Here is a 16,497-nt window from a genome sequence, read left to right as displayed (position 1 = left end):
TGTTTGAGATGCTTTTGTGTGTGTATACTATATAACGCAGTAGCTCTCAATCACAAATTATCAGAATCAGAATCAGAAAGAGCTTTATTGCCAGGTATGTTTACACATACTAGGAATTTGTTTTAGTGACAGAAGTGCCACAGTGCAACAGAGTGACAGTGACAAGACAAGACACATAATAAAAATAATAAAATAATATACAAATTTACAAGATAGACAAAGTGCAAAAAAGGCAAAAAACAATATATAATATAGACAATTTGTATGTACAGTTATGATGTGTGCAAATTTGAAATATAAATAAGTGTTTTAAGTAAATAATGTATAATAGTGTTGTGTGTTCCGTGTTTGTCAAGTGTTCATGAGATGGATTGATTGAGGGAAGAAACTGTTCTTGTGTCTGGTCGTTCTGGTGCTCAGGGCTCTGTAGCGTCGACCAGATGGCAACAGTTCAAAGAGGGAGTGTGCTGGATGTGAGGGGTCCAGAGTGATCTTCTTTGCCCTTTTTCTCACTCTGGATAAGTACAGTTCTTGGAGAGAGGGGAAGGTTGTGCCAATGATTCGCTCAGCAGACCGGACTACCTTCTGTAGTCTTCTGAGGTCAGATTTGGTAGCTGAGCTGAACCAGATGGTAATTGAAGTGCAGAGGATGGATTCAATGATGGCAGAGTAGAACTGTTTCAGCAGCTCCTGTGGCAGGTTGAACTTCCTCAGCTTCCTCAGCCTTTTTCACAATGGACTCAATGTGAATGTCCCACTTCAGGTCCTGGGAGATGGTGGTGCCCAGGAACCTGAATGACTCCACTGCAGTCACAGTGCTGTTCATGATGGTGAGTGGGGGGAGAGCAGGGGGGTTTCTCCTGAAGTCCATGATCATCTCCACTGTCTTGAGCTCCAGGTTGTTAAGACTGCACCAGACAGCCAGCTGTTCAACCTCCAGTCTGTAAGCAGACTCGTCACTGTCCTGGATGAGGCCGATCAGTGTGGTGTCATCTGCAAACTTCAGGAGCTTGACAGAGGGGTCTTTAGAGGTGCAGTCGTTGGTGTAGATGGAGAAGAGCAGTGGGGAGAGGACACAGCCCTGAGGGGCGCCGGTGCTGATGGTGCAGGTGCTGGATGAGAGTTTTCCCAGCCTCACTAGCTGCTGCCTGTCTGTCAGGAAGCTGGTGATCCACTGACAGACAGAGGTGGGCACAGAGAGCTGAGTTAATTTGGGCTGGAGGAGTGATGTGATGATGGTATTAAAAGCAGAGCTGAAGTCTACAAACAGGATCCTCACATAAGTCCCTGGTCTGTCCAGATGCTGGAGAACAAAATGCAGTCCCATATTGACTGCATCATCCACAGACCTGTTTGCTCGGTAAGCAAACTGCAGGGGGTCCAGTAAGGGTCCAGTGATGTCCTTCAGATAAGCCAGAACCAGTCTTTCAAATGACTTCATGGCCACAGACGTTAGATCCACAGGTCTGTAGTCATTTAGTCCAGTAATTATGGGTTTCTTTGGGACGGGGATGATGGTGGAGCGTTTGAAGCATGAGGGGACTTCGCACAGCTCCAGTGATCTGTTGAAGATCTGTGTGAAGATGGGGGCCAGCTGGTCAGCGCAGGTTTTCAGACAGGCTGGTGAAACGCTGTCTGGGCCTGGTGCCTTTCTTCTCTTGTTCTTTCTGAAGACCTGCCGCACGTCATCTTCACTGAACTGAATTGCAGGTGTGGGGAAGAGGGGGGTTGTTGGAGGTGTTAATGGTGATTTTTCAAACCTGCAATAAAACTCGTTCAGATCATCTGCCATTCACCACAGAGCTGGGGGATGGTGTCTTGTAGTTGGTGATAACTTTCAGACCTTTCCACACTAAAGCTGTGTCATTAGAAGAGAACTGACTCTGAAGCTTTGCGAGCATCTTCTTTGGCCTGACGGAGCTGGCTGAGTTTTGCAGTGAACCAGGGTTTGTCGTTGTTGGAAGTTAGATGAGTCCTGGTAGGAATGCACAAATCCTCACAGAAACTGATATATGAAGTTACAGTCTCTGTGAGCTCGTCCAGATTGAGACCATTTTACCAGTCGCACTGAGAGATTTAAAATGATACCAAACATATAAAGGGAAAAACAATAAATACACAAGTTACATTATACATTTTGAATAAGTTTCAGTGACTTGAGTCAGGGGGAAGGGAAGGTGTGTGTGTGTGTGTGTGTGTGCGTGTGTGTGTGTGCGTGTGTGTGTGTGTGTGCGTGTGTGTGTGCGTGTGTGTGTGTGCGTGTGTGCGTGTGTGTGTGTGGTGGGGGAGGCGTTGTCCTTTGCTACTTCTTTGAGATCTTTTTTCCAGATAAGTTTTATTACTTTATTGCAGGATGCTTGATCTCAGTTTTTGTCTAGCAGGAAAATCAAGCCTTACATAGTGATGACCGATTTCAATACACTGCTTCAGAAAGCTTCAGAGCATAAATTAATTAGTGTATCTGATACTGAAAACTGATAGTTTTATGCTAAATTATGTGTCACAAAGCAGTCAAAACATATACATGAACATGCATTAGCATACGTACAAATGTAAAACGTAAATAATTTGTTTTATTGGAACTCCATCAAAATCTACAGAGAAGGATCATGAAAAGATGTTATGCTTACCTCTGCTGATAAAGCTAAAAGTGTTAATATTATAAATTAATAAATAAATAAATAATTGTCATTATTATTATTATTATTATTATTATTATTATTGATAGCTGAAAAAAAGGAGAAGGTGACATGATTTTACTTAGAATCATTTGAAAGTGATTGTATGTGTAGAGAAGGCAAATCTTGTCTTAAATTTCTGAATATTACATTTCTAAATCAATCTCATTGACATTGTATCCACCGTACTTTGTCAAGTGGAAGGAAGTTACAAAATTTCCTGTGCATGTCCAGTACTTCTGATTCTTTAGCCGGATAAATAGAACAGCAAAGTGCAGTAAACAATCACACTATTTACTCTTCAAAATGTGCCTTAATGATTATGACATTAAAATAATATAACTTCCACACACAAGTTAATATGCTCACAATCATATATTTATTTTACCATAACGGTCTACATTTCATGTAAGCAAAAATCCAAACAAACTCAATAAATCCACAGTTCCAGTACAAATTTCCTACTTGAGTGGTATAGCATAACTTAACATAAGCGTATAGCGGTCAAAAAACTGTGTGCACCTTCCCTCCAGCAACACCTGTTTCCTAAGGAAAGGAAGGTTCCCACCTATATTCTTTAACCAGTTACTCAAGAGTGACCCCTACTGGACACACACGTACATGACAAAGTTTCAAATAAAAACTTTAAAACATCAAACTACTTATAACTACATTCCATGAAGTCAAAAGAAAACTAACAAACAACAGAGCCTATGACAACCAATGAGAACGTGCCAGAACTTAATAGGAACTACAGCTAACAGAAACAAAATAATCCATTAAAGTTAAACACACGCTCACACACACACACACACACACACACACGCACACACACACACAAAGAAACGCACACACTCACGTTCCCTGATCTTTGCAGTACATTGCCATAAATACACATATTCTACAGTATGTAGAATGGTTTACAAAACCCCAAAAAACACAAACAGATTTCACATTTTTTGTATGCAGATAGAGCTGAAACATAAACAATCATAGCACAGTGACTGTAAAAATACTTATACAAATGAGAAAAAATTGCATTATTTGTCATATGTTCCTGTTGGACAAAAAACATTGTGTTTCGACAGAACTTTTTTTTTTTTTTGCATTTTGAAACACAGAGTTGGTATTTAATGAACAAAATGTCAATAGAGTTGTGTTGCTGAGCATAATCAGGTTGGTATAGTTTTAGCTTTGGTATCGAAATGGGAATCAACACCAATAATTTTGGTGTCTGACCTTATTTGTTACAATACAAATACTATACTGACCTTATTTGTTACAAAAGTTTATATGGATCAAAAACAACAAAAATAATAACTTTTTTGTGGATTAATAAAAGAAGAAAAGGCCATCTTGAAAACAAAGTATAGCAACATATAAATATGATTTGAGGTAAAAAAAAATAAAAAAAATAAAAATGGAACCACTAACCAATAAATATCACCTTTAAACAGAGAAAGCTCCACCCCCCAATATAACTGACTATAATATAAATTGTACTGAAGTTAACTTGTGTTTCAAATCAAATGTTGTAATAAGTATCTGCAGATTCCTTTTCCATTTTTATCTGAAATTCAACATAAGCCAACAGTGCTGGTAAAGTTAGCTCTTGTAACAGCCATACAGGAAAATTAATTGGCAGATGTAGTGAGAAATAAGAAATAATCTAAATACATCAGACTTCATCTGGGGCCAGTTGCATAAACTTAGTCACTATATTAAGACTGTTTCTTAAGACTGTTTCTTAATATTAATAATAACTAGTTTGACCAACTTGGGTAATCAATGTTATTTTTCCAATTTAAATTACACCAATCTACCTTTTTATGTAATGGACTTTAAAAAATTAGGACCACTCTTCAAGAAAAAAACATTAGTGTCATAACTAGTCTAAGTAGTTTATGCAACCGGCCCCTGATCTGAAATAAAATCATCTCCTGTGATATTGAAGACACCGAATGATCCTAAAAGTCATTTACTAATGTTGAAAATATGCTATTTTGTATATTTTTGCACATATAGAGAGACATTAGTGTTATGGCTAAGTCAAGGATCAGCTAGACTCAAGATTCTATCAGGATTATATTTATGCTCTGTTATTTAAATACAGTATCCGCGACATACTTGACATGTGTGCTACAGTTACCCTTAAGAGAGTCAATTTAATGTTTATAATTCAGCTACACAAAGAATTTCAATAGAGTATATAGTTTAACTGTATATTAAGAAATAAACTTTTTTTGTGTACTAACATTAAATGACCTGATGCAATGTATTTCCTCAGTTGAAATGAGCTCTCCTAAATTGTTGGTGTGTGCTCACTAACAACAGCTAAAGCTAGGGTTGCCGCCCATCTCGTGAAATACGGAATCGTCCTGTATTTACAGGCAAAATGATTGTATTGATTTGATACGGGACGGGATTTGTCCCGTATTTTACATAGGTCCACATTATGCAGCATCCCATGCAAATCACCCCACCCGCATTGTGTGAAGACACGTCCTATTCTGCCCCTGATTGGGCAATACTCGCTGCCATCATTGGTTTAATTAGTTTGTTTCAGGTTCACAGGCCGTGAATAACGGCCAATCAGAGTCAGAGAAGGGCGGAACGCTTCCACTTCATGGAAGATCCTTTGCAAGTCTCCTGCACTATATTTTTTCCCAATATACCTTTTTGAGTATCAAAGCATTTGTTTAATTTATAATTACTAAGTTATGGATCTGTTAATTTAATAAGTTAATAAAATATGGTTCACATCTCACAAGTTCCTCCAAAAGCTTATTTTTTGTGGTCTCAGTCACAGCTATTGTCATAGCTGTGTATTCAATATGATCACTTAAGTTGTGATAGTCTGTGACTGAGTGCATCTGTTCACACTGATTTCTATAGCAGATATCTTATTATAACGTCCATTGGTATCAATCTTAATATTTTTATGAAAACATGTTTTAAGTTATGATATACCACCACTGGCACGCCATCAGGACTGTGGTCATCGTGGCCCCCGAGGGGTGTGGCCCCCGCTGCGGCAGGCGTCCCTTATTTTTCTGTATTGAAGGTGGCAACCCTAGCTAAAGCAACAATAGTTACACCAGCGGTTCTAACATTTTCAGTGACACCGTCGGCAACAGGTCCTGCACCAACCACAGGTCCAGCACGACCGTCCACCACAACCATTATCTCCATGGTCAACAGGTCCACCATGGTCAACAGGTCCACCACCAACAGGTCCACCATGGTCAACAGGTCCAGCACCAACAGGTCCACCACCAACAGGTCCACCACTATTAGGTCCATCACCAACAGCCATACTTCCAACAGCCATTCCAGAAAAAAAATGATTCACCAACAGCCACTCTGACCTCAACAGCTCCAGCAACACTTCCACTTACTCCACAGGCACCAAGAGCACCTTCAACACAAAAAGCCTGTGTTACCTTTACATGAGAGTGAGATGTTCATTCATCTTTATCTGCTTCACTTTTAATAAATGAAATCGCATTTGTTTAGAACTCTCTGAATATTGTACTGTATACAATAAGTAGAATAAACACTTTGTGTTAGAATGATGATTTATTACACTAATTTATGACTTCATTTATGGACCCTAATTTATGTCCGGCTGTCACTCAAATCGACTGGTCAGTGGATGTCAAGTAAGTTTATGAGTGCTGTCAGCCCCGATTGGCAGGTCAGTGGTTGTCAATGGCTGTTTTTATGGCTGAATTTATGGGTGTTGTCCCTCTGATTGGAGTGTCAATAAGATACAGTGTTAGTTGGATTTATAGTTAGATATATGGGTATATTTATGGGGGTTATGAATGAATGAATGAATTTTTTTATTTAAGTGTCACGCACTCATGGTGCTCAGCCCGCATGGGCTTTATATGGGGGTTATATCTCACCCCATTTTTATGACGTTTGTGTCAAGTCAAGTCAAGTCACCTTTATTTATATAGCGCTTTTTACAATACAGATTGTGTCAAAGCAGCTTTACATTGATAACTGGTACATAATTTTGGCTGCACAGCAGCTCTTAAAGAATAGTGTCAATGCAGGCAGATCAGAAGCACTGTTGAATAAATGTCAAGAATACTGTTGAATATCAAATGTCAAGTCAAATGTCAAGTGTCCCCAACTAAGCAAGCCAAAGGCGACAGCGGAAAGGAACCCAAACTCCATCAGGTGACATCAGGTGGCAAACAGGTGCCAAATAGTTGTTAAAATGGAGAACAAAAAAACCTTGGGAGAAACCAGGCTTAGTCGGGGGCCAGTTCTCCTCTGGCAAACAGTGCTTTGTTACAATTCAGGTTGCTATCATAAGTCTGATAGGATCGCAACAATCAAAGTATTTATTTCAGTTCCATCCAGTTGAGGATCGTATTCATCACGCCGCTACGGACGGTCTGTTGAGGAACTGTGGCACTGGCTTTCCTGTCGATGAGGCCTTCACAATGGATGATCCAGTTGACTCGATCTCTGTTGATACTTCAGGGCTGCGTTGTGGTCGTGTCATGGCACCGGTCCTTGGTCTCAGCTGGATACGGCCCGGATCCGGTTGACTACGGTAAACCTCGGGATAAACAGAAATACTAATATTAGCGTAGATGCCATTCTTCTTCTGATGTAACGAGTACATCTGGTGTTATAGGAAGTGTTCCCGGTTCCGGCTGACCTAAATTATGCAGCCTAATAATCCTTTAACGGATTTGAAAATATAAATTGATAATGTGTTATGTGTATGCCAGGTTAAAGAGATGCGTTTTTAGTCTAGATTTATGAATTCTGGGTATCTGACTTCTTCTAATCTGTTGGGAACTGATAGTGGCCATGTTTTTCATTTGATTGTGGGGATGAAAGTCACCCAAGCAAGTTTTACACCTCAGTGTCAAAATGCTGTTTGGTCACTGGGGTATACGTTAATTGAGTCAAAATATTTGAGTCACACCACTGTGATGCAAAGTTCCACACTTTTGCAAAGGCTATATATAATTTTCAAACATAATCTTTATATAAATCATTATACAGGTGAGATGTTATTCCTGCTTTTGCTTTCCAGCCTGTCGCACCTCCGCCAGCACCATACGGTCAGCTGCAGGGTCATCAGCTGGAGGCCGCCGATCACTGATGTTTCACCGCTATTCCAGTACATGCTTTTCTGCCAACAAAGCCCCTGCACCCAACCTCCACTGGGTAGACCCTGGCTCTCCATCCTGCCTCTTGGCACTCCGCTGCCAGCTCGTAGTACTTGAGACGTTTCATGGGCTGCTGTCATGCCCTCTTCCCAGGGGATGGCAAGTTCAATGAGGAGGACCCTTTTCTTCAACGTGGACCACAAGATGATATCTGGCCAGTGTGTAGTTGTCACAATCTCTCTTGGAAAGGCCAGCTGCTTCCTGATGTCTGCCAACATCTGGCATCTGATTTCCTGAAGGAAACCCTCAACCTTAAGTCACCCAAGCTATTTCACCAAAGTAGACCTCTTCTGGTGCACCATCATGTGATCAACTCTCTCTCTCTTTGAAGGCACTCAGTCTTACCAGCCGTAGAAACGGCTTTTCAGCACTCTGTACCGGCCGTGAGAACAGCCTTCTGATGCTGACAAAACAAAACAAAACAAAACAAAAAACAGAAAATAAAGAGAGGACTTCGACGGTTCGACCCCACTGCTGTGCTGTTCGCCCGCACTCGGAAAAAAGAGAAGTTCAACCAAAAAGCTTGACTTGTCTTTTAGCAGACACTCGCTTGCAGAGAACAGGAACAAACACCGTTCGGCTCCGAAGCAAAAAGCTGAAGATGCAACACACCTGCTGCTCATTATATACCCGCGCTGCGAGGCGAGCAGCTGATGCATATGATTGCATGCCAATGTGCATTGGCTTGTTTAGTTACATTTGAAGCAGATTGGCCTCTCTAGCGAGATTCCTATTCGTCTGTCTGTCTGACGAACATGACCGACTGAATGGGAACTGAATATCATCTGCTATCTGAACAAGATGACTAAATCTAGTGCTCATCAATGGCCTTTTCTGTACTCTGTATTTATTATAAATGGTGATTTTCTTTTATGTTGTACCCTTTTCTTAGTGATTTGGGTGATGGTGATTTGTGCACACATCATTCTTGAATTTCATCTTCGGGATTTACCAGAATGTGGTATGCTGTTTAACAATCTCAAACTTTAATAAATGTGCAGCATTCAGGGTGTTACTTAGTTGTGCTTCATCATAATAGTTTTAAGTGTAAAACAGCATGACTTTTCATGTTGATGCTTCATGTGATCCCATATCATAGCTGGAAAGTTAGCCCTGACAAAATATGTCAACGCACATACACACACACACATACACACAGTTGTTATAAAAAGAATATGCCCAGATATTATATTTTTAATGGATAAAGCCTGTGTGGTGTGGGGGTAATGCTTCCTTAATGTCTTGACTCAAATATTTTGACTCAATTAACATTGACCAAACAGCACTGATTTTGACACTGAGGTGTAAAACTTGCTTGGGTGACTTTCATCCCCACAATCAAATGAAAAACATGGCCACTATCAGTTCCCAACAGATTAGAAGGAGTCAGATACCCAGGACTCACAAATGTAAAAAAATACCAATCTGTGGTGAGATATAACCCCCATAAATATACCCATATATCTAACTATAAATCCAACTAACACTGTATCTTATTGACACTCCAATCAGAGGGACAACACCCATAAATTCAGCCATAAAAACAGCCATTGACAACCACTGACGTGCCAATCGGGGCTGACAGCACTCATAAAACTTATTTGACATCCACTGACCAGTCGATTTGAGTGACAGCCGGACATAAATTAGGGTCCATAAATTAAGTCATAAATTAGTGTAATAAATCATCATTCTAACACAAAGTGTATGATACTCTGCTACAAAAGTATACAGACATAACCTAATTTTTAAAAACATTTCTGTTATTTATAGTACTTAGACATTTAAATAGACATTACATTCCATAATTCAATGATACTAATTTGAAATGAATGTTATATGACATTTGGCAATAATAATACAAATAAAATGAAAAAAAAATAAATAAATAAAATTAAATAACATTAGAAATAAAACAATACATTACTAAAAATGTATTTTCTTTACTGTCTTGTAGAATCTCAAAAATCATTATCGAATATGTTGACTTTATTACATTCTTCTAAAAAAGAAACAATTAAATTCTAAAAGAATTGCACAAATGTTATCTGAAAACACCTGCAATTGGTGAAAGAGAAGCAATTTAAACCCAACTAAAAGTAAACTCCATGATGGTGACCTCTAACTAAACGATAACATCTAAACCTCTGTTAATTCTCCATAAGAACTTCTGTAGATGTGTGACAGAAATAAAGTCAGAGATTAGAAATAAGTGAATCTGGTAATGTTGTTTGTGAAGTTGCTTTATCAGATTGAGAGCCTTTTATCTTCAGTTTATCTAAAGGCCTGTACACAGCGGGACGAAAATCGCGCGCAATTATCTACGTTTAGACATGACATTTAATGCCTCGTGACTAAGCAAAGGTCACCAATGTGAGCGTGCACACCGACAAGAAAAACATCTGGTGTAAAAGCGTAATTTTTTAACACCTCAGGTTCGTTTTTTGGTTTGACGTGCCACGTTAAAAACCGGCAGACCAATGAGATTGGCGCATTTGTTCACGTGCATGGAGCTGCTGAAGTTACAGTAAAACATGACTTGGTGGCGCTCAAGCACAAAACGGTCTTACCTAGCACTCACTGATACCAAGAGGATGAAGAGAAAGTAAGTAGACAAGGAAGACCCCTACAAACTGTGTGCTAACATCCATAGCATGTGTCTCATTCAGCTCCCTAGCTTCCTAGGTCATGTATCAGTATACCGTGTACATGAATATGGCCTACTTCCTGATCAGTGCCCCGACTACTGAACTAGGGAGCTGATTGAGATGCACTCTATGGGCGCTCTGACACTTCTTGGCCACACCAATAGATGTGTATTATTTCTGTATTTTTTCTTTTACATTCAAGAAATATAGTTGAGAATGTCTATTTCATAAATATGTTTATTTGCACTACCGTTTCTGACTACCATCTCTCATATGCCATATTGTTACGGGCTGAAAAAGCAATACTTGTGGATCCATGTGCAAACTTTTATTAGACAAAGACATAGTCAATAACAGGCATGGGTTGGCAACAGCAAACAGGAATAAAGCAGGCGAGACAGAGTATATCAGGGACAAGTGTGGTCAAACAGTGGCAAACAATATCCAGGAGGGCTAGGCTAATGAATAATCAAACAGAGTCCAAACTAGTGTTGTCACCAAAATTTTGACTTCGATACAATACCCAATCACAATACTGATACTTAAACAATACTATGACAAAAACCTAAAACAGCAGGAAAAGTAAATAAATAACACATGACAGAACTTCTTTCTTCACCAGTGTGCAGCTGATAATTCTGGATTTGAGTTTTATTGCCGTGAAGTTAGAGTTAGATTTAATATAAGTTTTAATGTTTATTATTTTCATGCTCAATAAAATTGTAAATTATTTGCTATTATGCTTTTTTCCTGTTTTTTTTTATACATGTAGTTGTTTTGACAGTAAGATTATTGTGTAAATTTGATTACTGTAAATAATTAGAGCAATGTTCTTAAAGCATAAATTGGTTTAAAATAACTGTATATTCCCTTCACATATTTATGTATTTTAAAATTAATTTTATTTATGCAACCAGATATTACTTATTAGACTCAATAATACACCTCTTTACGGATGTCTGCTTGCACGAGTAATATAAATAACACTCATTTAATTTTTGAGAGCATAAACATAACGCTGGTAACACATTCACTAACTTGTCGCACTTGGGTAAAGTTGGTTTTATATTCGCACATTCGGACATCCATATTCAATAGTCTTGTCACACTACATTGGACATTCAATGGACATTCACAAGTAAATATGCCATTAAAACAATACTTGCCTATTTTGATCGACTGTGAAAAATGTAAGTTTACAATCGTTGGTTGTCAATATCATGTCGCTGCTTAAAACTCGCAAACATTAATTTATTGCACATTTATTGTAAAGTCTGAATTTATCAGAAGTCTGAATGTGCGAATATAAAACCAACTTTACCGAAGTACCTGTCGCTCTTTAAATTCTTCATACAAATCGGGATGTTTGTCGGCAAGATGTTCGATGCTCCCTTCGCTTGCGTTATTTAACATTTTGCAGACGGGCTTTGTGGTGTCCGTGGGCTTGAACTTACTGTCGGCAATGTAAGCAAAATTATGCCATATTTCACTTTGTGCATCTGCTTTCTCAACAATTTGTGGACGGTCTGCAAGAGCACCTGTATTTGCAGCCATACCTCTCATTTCGTCACCATAAAAGCTGTTACGCAGTTGAGAGGAATAAACACGCACTCAATAGGTGTGTTCGAGCTCATGCAGCGCCGCACAGACCGATCGGCGGCTGACTTGAAGCAGTGCATGCCGGTAAGAAATTTTGTCCGACTTGAGACAGCGCCGACACCATGTGACTGTGACGTATGGCTTCAAAGTACCACGAGAGCGATTCGAGATCAGCCGCCTGAGGCAGCCAGCGCAGTTTCTCAAGAGGAGCTGCACGAGCTGTGATGACGACACAGCTGTTTCACGATTGGCCGGATTCACCGCATGACAACGATCACGTGTGTTTCGTGTTTATTTCACGCCTTCAGTTCCACGAATGCTTACAAATCTGTACTTTTATAACAGTTAAAGCTCTTTTCATGAAGTCACGATGTTATTGTGTCATGTTTATCAAAATAAAACTGATAAGAAACGTAGACCCCACAACATTGGTATTTAAATAATATATGCTTATATTGAACTTTATTCTTGTAAAAACAGATGCTGTAAGTGTAAGCCTCTTCAGTTCCACTCATGCTCATACACGCACTTTCAAAACAGTAGCCTACAATTCATATTTCATGTCGTTTTCATCTTTTTTTTTTTTTTTTTTTTTACATTATTATTATTTGATTCATTTGTTATAAAGGTTTTGTGTATAGGTTTATTTTGGACTTTCATACAAACTTTTACAGTATTAAGCATAAGTTTACAGCAAACGCCACACGATCAGCCATGACTGACGTAAATGCAGCAAACTACGGGAACCACAGCGTGTCTGACTTCACGTCTCCGTTTTCAGCTCCTCCCCGCCTGCACGCGGCTAATCTCGCCGATCGGTTACATCCAGCCGCAGCCGATGTCGAACACACCTAATGTGAAGCAGCGCGCTGCACGCACACTGCCCCCTGCTGTCCTGCATTAGGAAATGCAGCTGGTACACTCAAAGTACCGATACTAATAAAATGAAGAACCGGACAATTTTTAAAAGCAGGGTATCGCAATACCTTTTTAGTAGTGATGGCCGTCTGACACCGATGCTCCGACACAAGCTTCGAACTCGAAGCAGGATTTTTCTTGAACTACTGCTTCGAAGCTTGCTTTGGTGCGGAAAAACCCATGTGACCGATGACGTTCTCTGGGTGAATCACGTGACTGGTTCAGACCAGTCGATACTGCTTCGCATCGCGAGAGGCTTCGTGACGTGAGACTTTGCTGCGCACATGCTTCAGCAGCTTTTTTTGGCGCGTAATATGACTATATAGACACCCAAAATGATGCACAAGATGTGGGTTTGTTGTAGTAGGAGTTTCAATCAAAGTTTATTTACATCATTCACACAAACCCTACACTCATACAGACATTATTTTGCTATCTACAATTTCGCCACTAGATGTCACTGAAACGAAGCTTTGAATGAATGAACCCATTTTCAAAACAATTGATGAAGTGGTTCAATTTTGGTTCATTGCTTCATTTGGACATCACTACTTTTTAGTACCGGTATATCTAGACTTTGACTACAAACTCTAGGACCGATAACTGGCTCCGTAAAGTTGCTACACTTACACATCATAAACACTAAACAATACTCAGTAGTGACAGAGTAGAAGTGCATGGTGTATGTAGGGTGTGTGATTGGCTGCAGGTGTGTGTGTAATCAGTGCAGTGGATGATGGGAAATGTAGTCCGAGGTGAAGTGCAAAAGTTATTGTTGTTATTGAGTCCATACAAAACAGAACTGGGATTGTGACACACACACACACACACATATATATATATATATATATATATATATATATATATATATATATATATGCCATTTTATAACTGCATTTTATATATTTACATTTAATAGGTTTATTCATAAATAGGTTTATTTGCTCTGTCGTTCAGCACAAGCGCCATATACTGTGAATTTGCATGTTCACTCTGCACATCGCCAGTGAAAATCGCTTGGTTATGAACACGAAAAACGTCTTGAGAAACGCTGGTGATAAGAGCGTGTGATATTCATCCCGGTGTGTACAGGCTGAGGCTGAAGAAAGTTGTAGTTTATGTTCTTATTTCTCTTTCTTTCAGTGCTTATTCACAGCAAGTGTTTGAATGATTGAAATAATGTTTCAGGAACATCATACTAACCTCGAAATAATGATCCCGTAATGGAGAAAATGTCCATGGCTCAGTGGTAGGATTTTGTGCAGTGGTGTGACAGTGTATTTCTGTAAATGTGTCAAAGTAAATGTGTCAAAAACGAAGGATATGCTTATCGATTTTAGGAATAATCAAAATTATTTAAAAGTACAGTTATTAAAGAGCAGGATGTTGGTGGAATCTTATAAGTATTTGGGGTGTGTGATTGACAATAAGTTGAATGTTAATTTCAATGTGAAGATTATTTGTAAAAAGGGCCAGCATTGCCTGTTTTGTTTACAGATATTATGTAAATATAATATTAATAGGCCTCCGATGACCTTGATTTATAAGTCTTATATTGAGTTTGTTATAAATTTCTCTTTTTATGCTGGTATGGCAGTCTTAGTGTTAAGGCAATGTCTGTGGTGGTGAAAATAGTCATTACCAGTAATAAGATCTTAGGAGTTACCCTATGATTTGTATAATCCATTTTAACGAATATCTCCCATCCCCTACATTCTGAGTTTCATTTTCTACCTTCAGGATTTTGGTTTAGATTTCCTACTGTTAGGAGTAACAGGTAAGCATTCATTTATTCTCACTGCTATTTCTTTGTTAAATTCAGGTATGGGGAGAGCTGTGAGAAGCAAATAGATGTTTGCGTTGGCTGCTGTCTTGTGTTGTTTTTATGAGTTTCTAATGTTTTGTAAACTCTATTGTATGTATGCTGGTCTTGTTGCAAAAACAATTGCGCTTTGGGGACATAAACGAATAAAGAAAGAACATATTAACTTTAAGAAAACTGGACATTTTTATGTTCTTGGAATGTTACAAATCAATGTTCCCAGAATGCTGAATTGTTAATCAAAGTTGAAAGAACATTTGAGGAACATCATACTTTTTAAAACATGTTTCTCAAACCTCAATAATACTGGTCATTTTTACATTCCTTGAACAACACTGAATATTTGGAGAATGTTCTTATAACAAAAATCTGTTAGCTGGGAGGAAGCTTTACAATAAAAACTGAAGCAAACAATTCAGTCAAACATACAAAGTCAGTGGCTACAACGGTAAAGTTAAATAGCCTAAACGAATGTTAAGTTAACGTCACTTTTCCCTCAGCCAAAACGATTCGCTAGGGAACAAATTATAGATTCATGAGACCAAAGATCACTCATTAGATATACACAAGACAGAGCCAGTGGCAAATGTCATAAGGACTAGCCACATTAAGGTTGTTCTCGGTAGGGTACATGAGCGCTGAGCAACCAGTGATCACTTGGATGTCACAACTCCAAAAACATCCAATCAACTTTTCAAATAGGCGCTATCTTTATCAATAAACCACAAATTTGAGCTTTAAACCAGTACATTCACCTGAAAACAACATATCATGACATAATAACTATAACATGTTTAAATTATGCGGGTTTTCTCCTTTACTATTGACGCTTGCTGGTTAGTGCGAAATGCATTCTGGGATACCTGGCTGTCTCAAGTCTGCACAAGTCACCTCTCGATGCATCCTCAATAAAAGGGACGGATCAAGAACACATCCGGGGATTTTGACTGTACTTGGCTAGATGTGAACTTTGAATTGGATCAGTACTTGGACAGCAACTGATGACGTTTAACAATGCCACAAGAACGCATATTGAGAAAGTCTGAAAAGTATGTTACTAGGAGTCTACTGCCTATATTTTAATTTTAAATTTTAACATGTACATTTAATCATTTAGCAGACGATTTTCTCCAAAGTGACTTACAAATGAGAACAATAGAAGCAATCATATCAACATGAGGGCAACAGTATTCAGGTGCCGTGTCAAGTCCCAGTTATTCCAGCCAAGTGCTCGCAGCCAAGATTATATTTATTAATGTAATTTGGTAAATAAGGATGTATTGCAAATTAAACAAATTATGAACCATTAACAGTTTTAACAATTATGTTTTAAACTATATCAATCAATATCAAATAGCAGTTTAATTGCTCAACATTATTTCTAATTTTTGTAAGCAGTATAGGAGTCAATCTTACCTGCAAAGTACTTCAAAATTCAAGTGAAATAAAGTCTTGTGCTAAAAACTTGAAAAAAGATCAGTACACTCATTTCAGTTTCATATTCTGAATTATTATCTGACTGCAAGTCAAGGATTCAAGTGGGAAAAGTGAAGGAGGAGGAGCTCAGCAGTGAGGCGGGAAAAGGCATTTGTGATTGAAGAAGATGTGCTGGATATTTTCTTTCAGTTTGG

At 38.7% G+C, this 16,497-nt stretch overlaps 1 long non-coding RNA gene across 1 annotated transcript; it reads right to left on the bottom strand.

The window, feature by feature from the left end:
- Positions 1-1,654: 1,654 nt before the first annotated feature.
- On the bottom strand, positions 1,655-16,475 carry LOC125247930. Its single transcript, XR_007180203.1, has 3 exons — positions 16,283-16,475; positions 14,248-14,327; positions 1,655-6,096 (listed from the first exon to the last, which is right to left on the bottom strand). It is a non-coding gene; the product is annotated as an uncharacterized LOC125247930 (long non-coding RNA).
- Positions 16,476-16,497: the final 22 nt, after the last annotated feature.

The sequence above is a fragment of the Megalobrama amblycephala genome, linkage group LG15 (genome assembly GCF_018812025.1).
Source record: "Megalobrama amblycephala isolate DHTTF-2021 linkage group LG15, ASM1881202v1, whole genome shotgun sequence".
In the NCBI taxonomy this organism is placed as follows: domain Eukaryota; kingdom Metazoa; phylum Chordata; class Actinopteri; order Cypriniformes; family Xenocyprididae; genus Megalobrama; species Megalobrama amblycephala.
The sequence above is the reverse complement of the archived record's forward strand: the minus strand, read 5'-3'. Positions and strand labels throughout refer to the sequence as shown.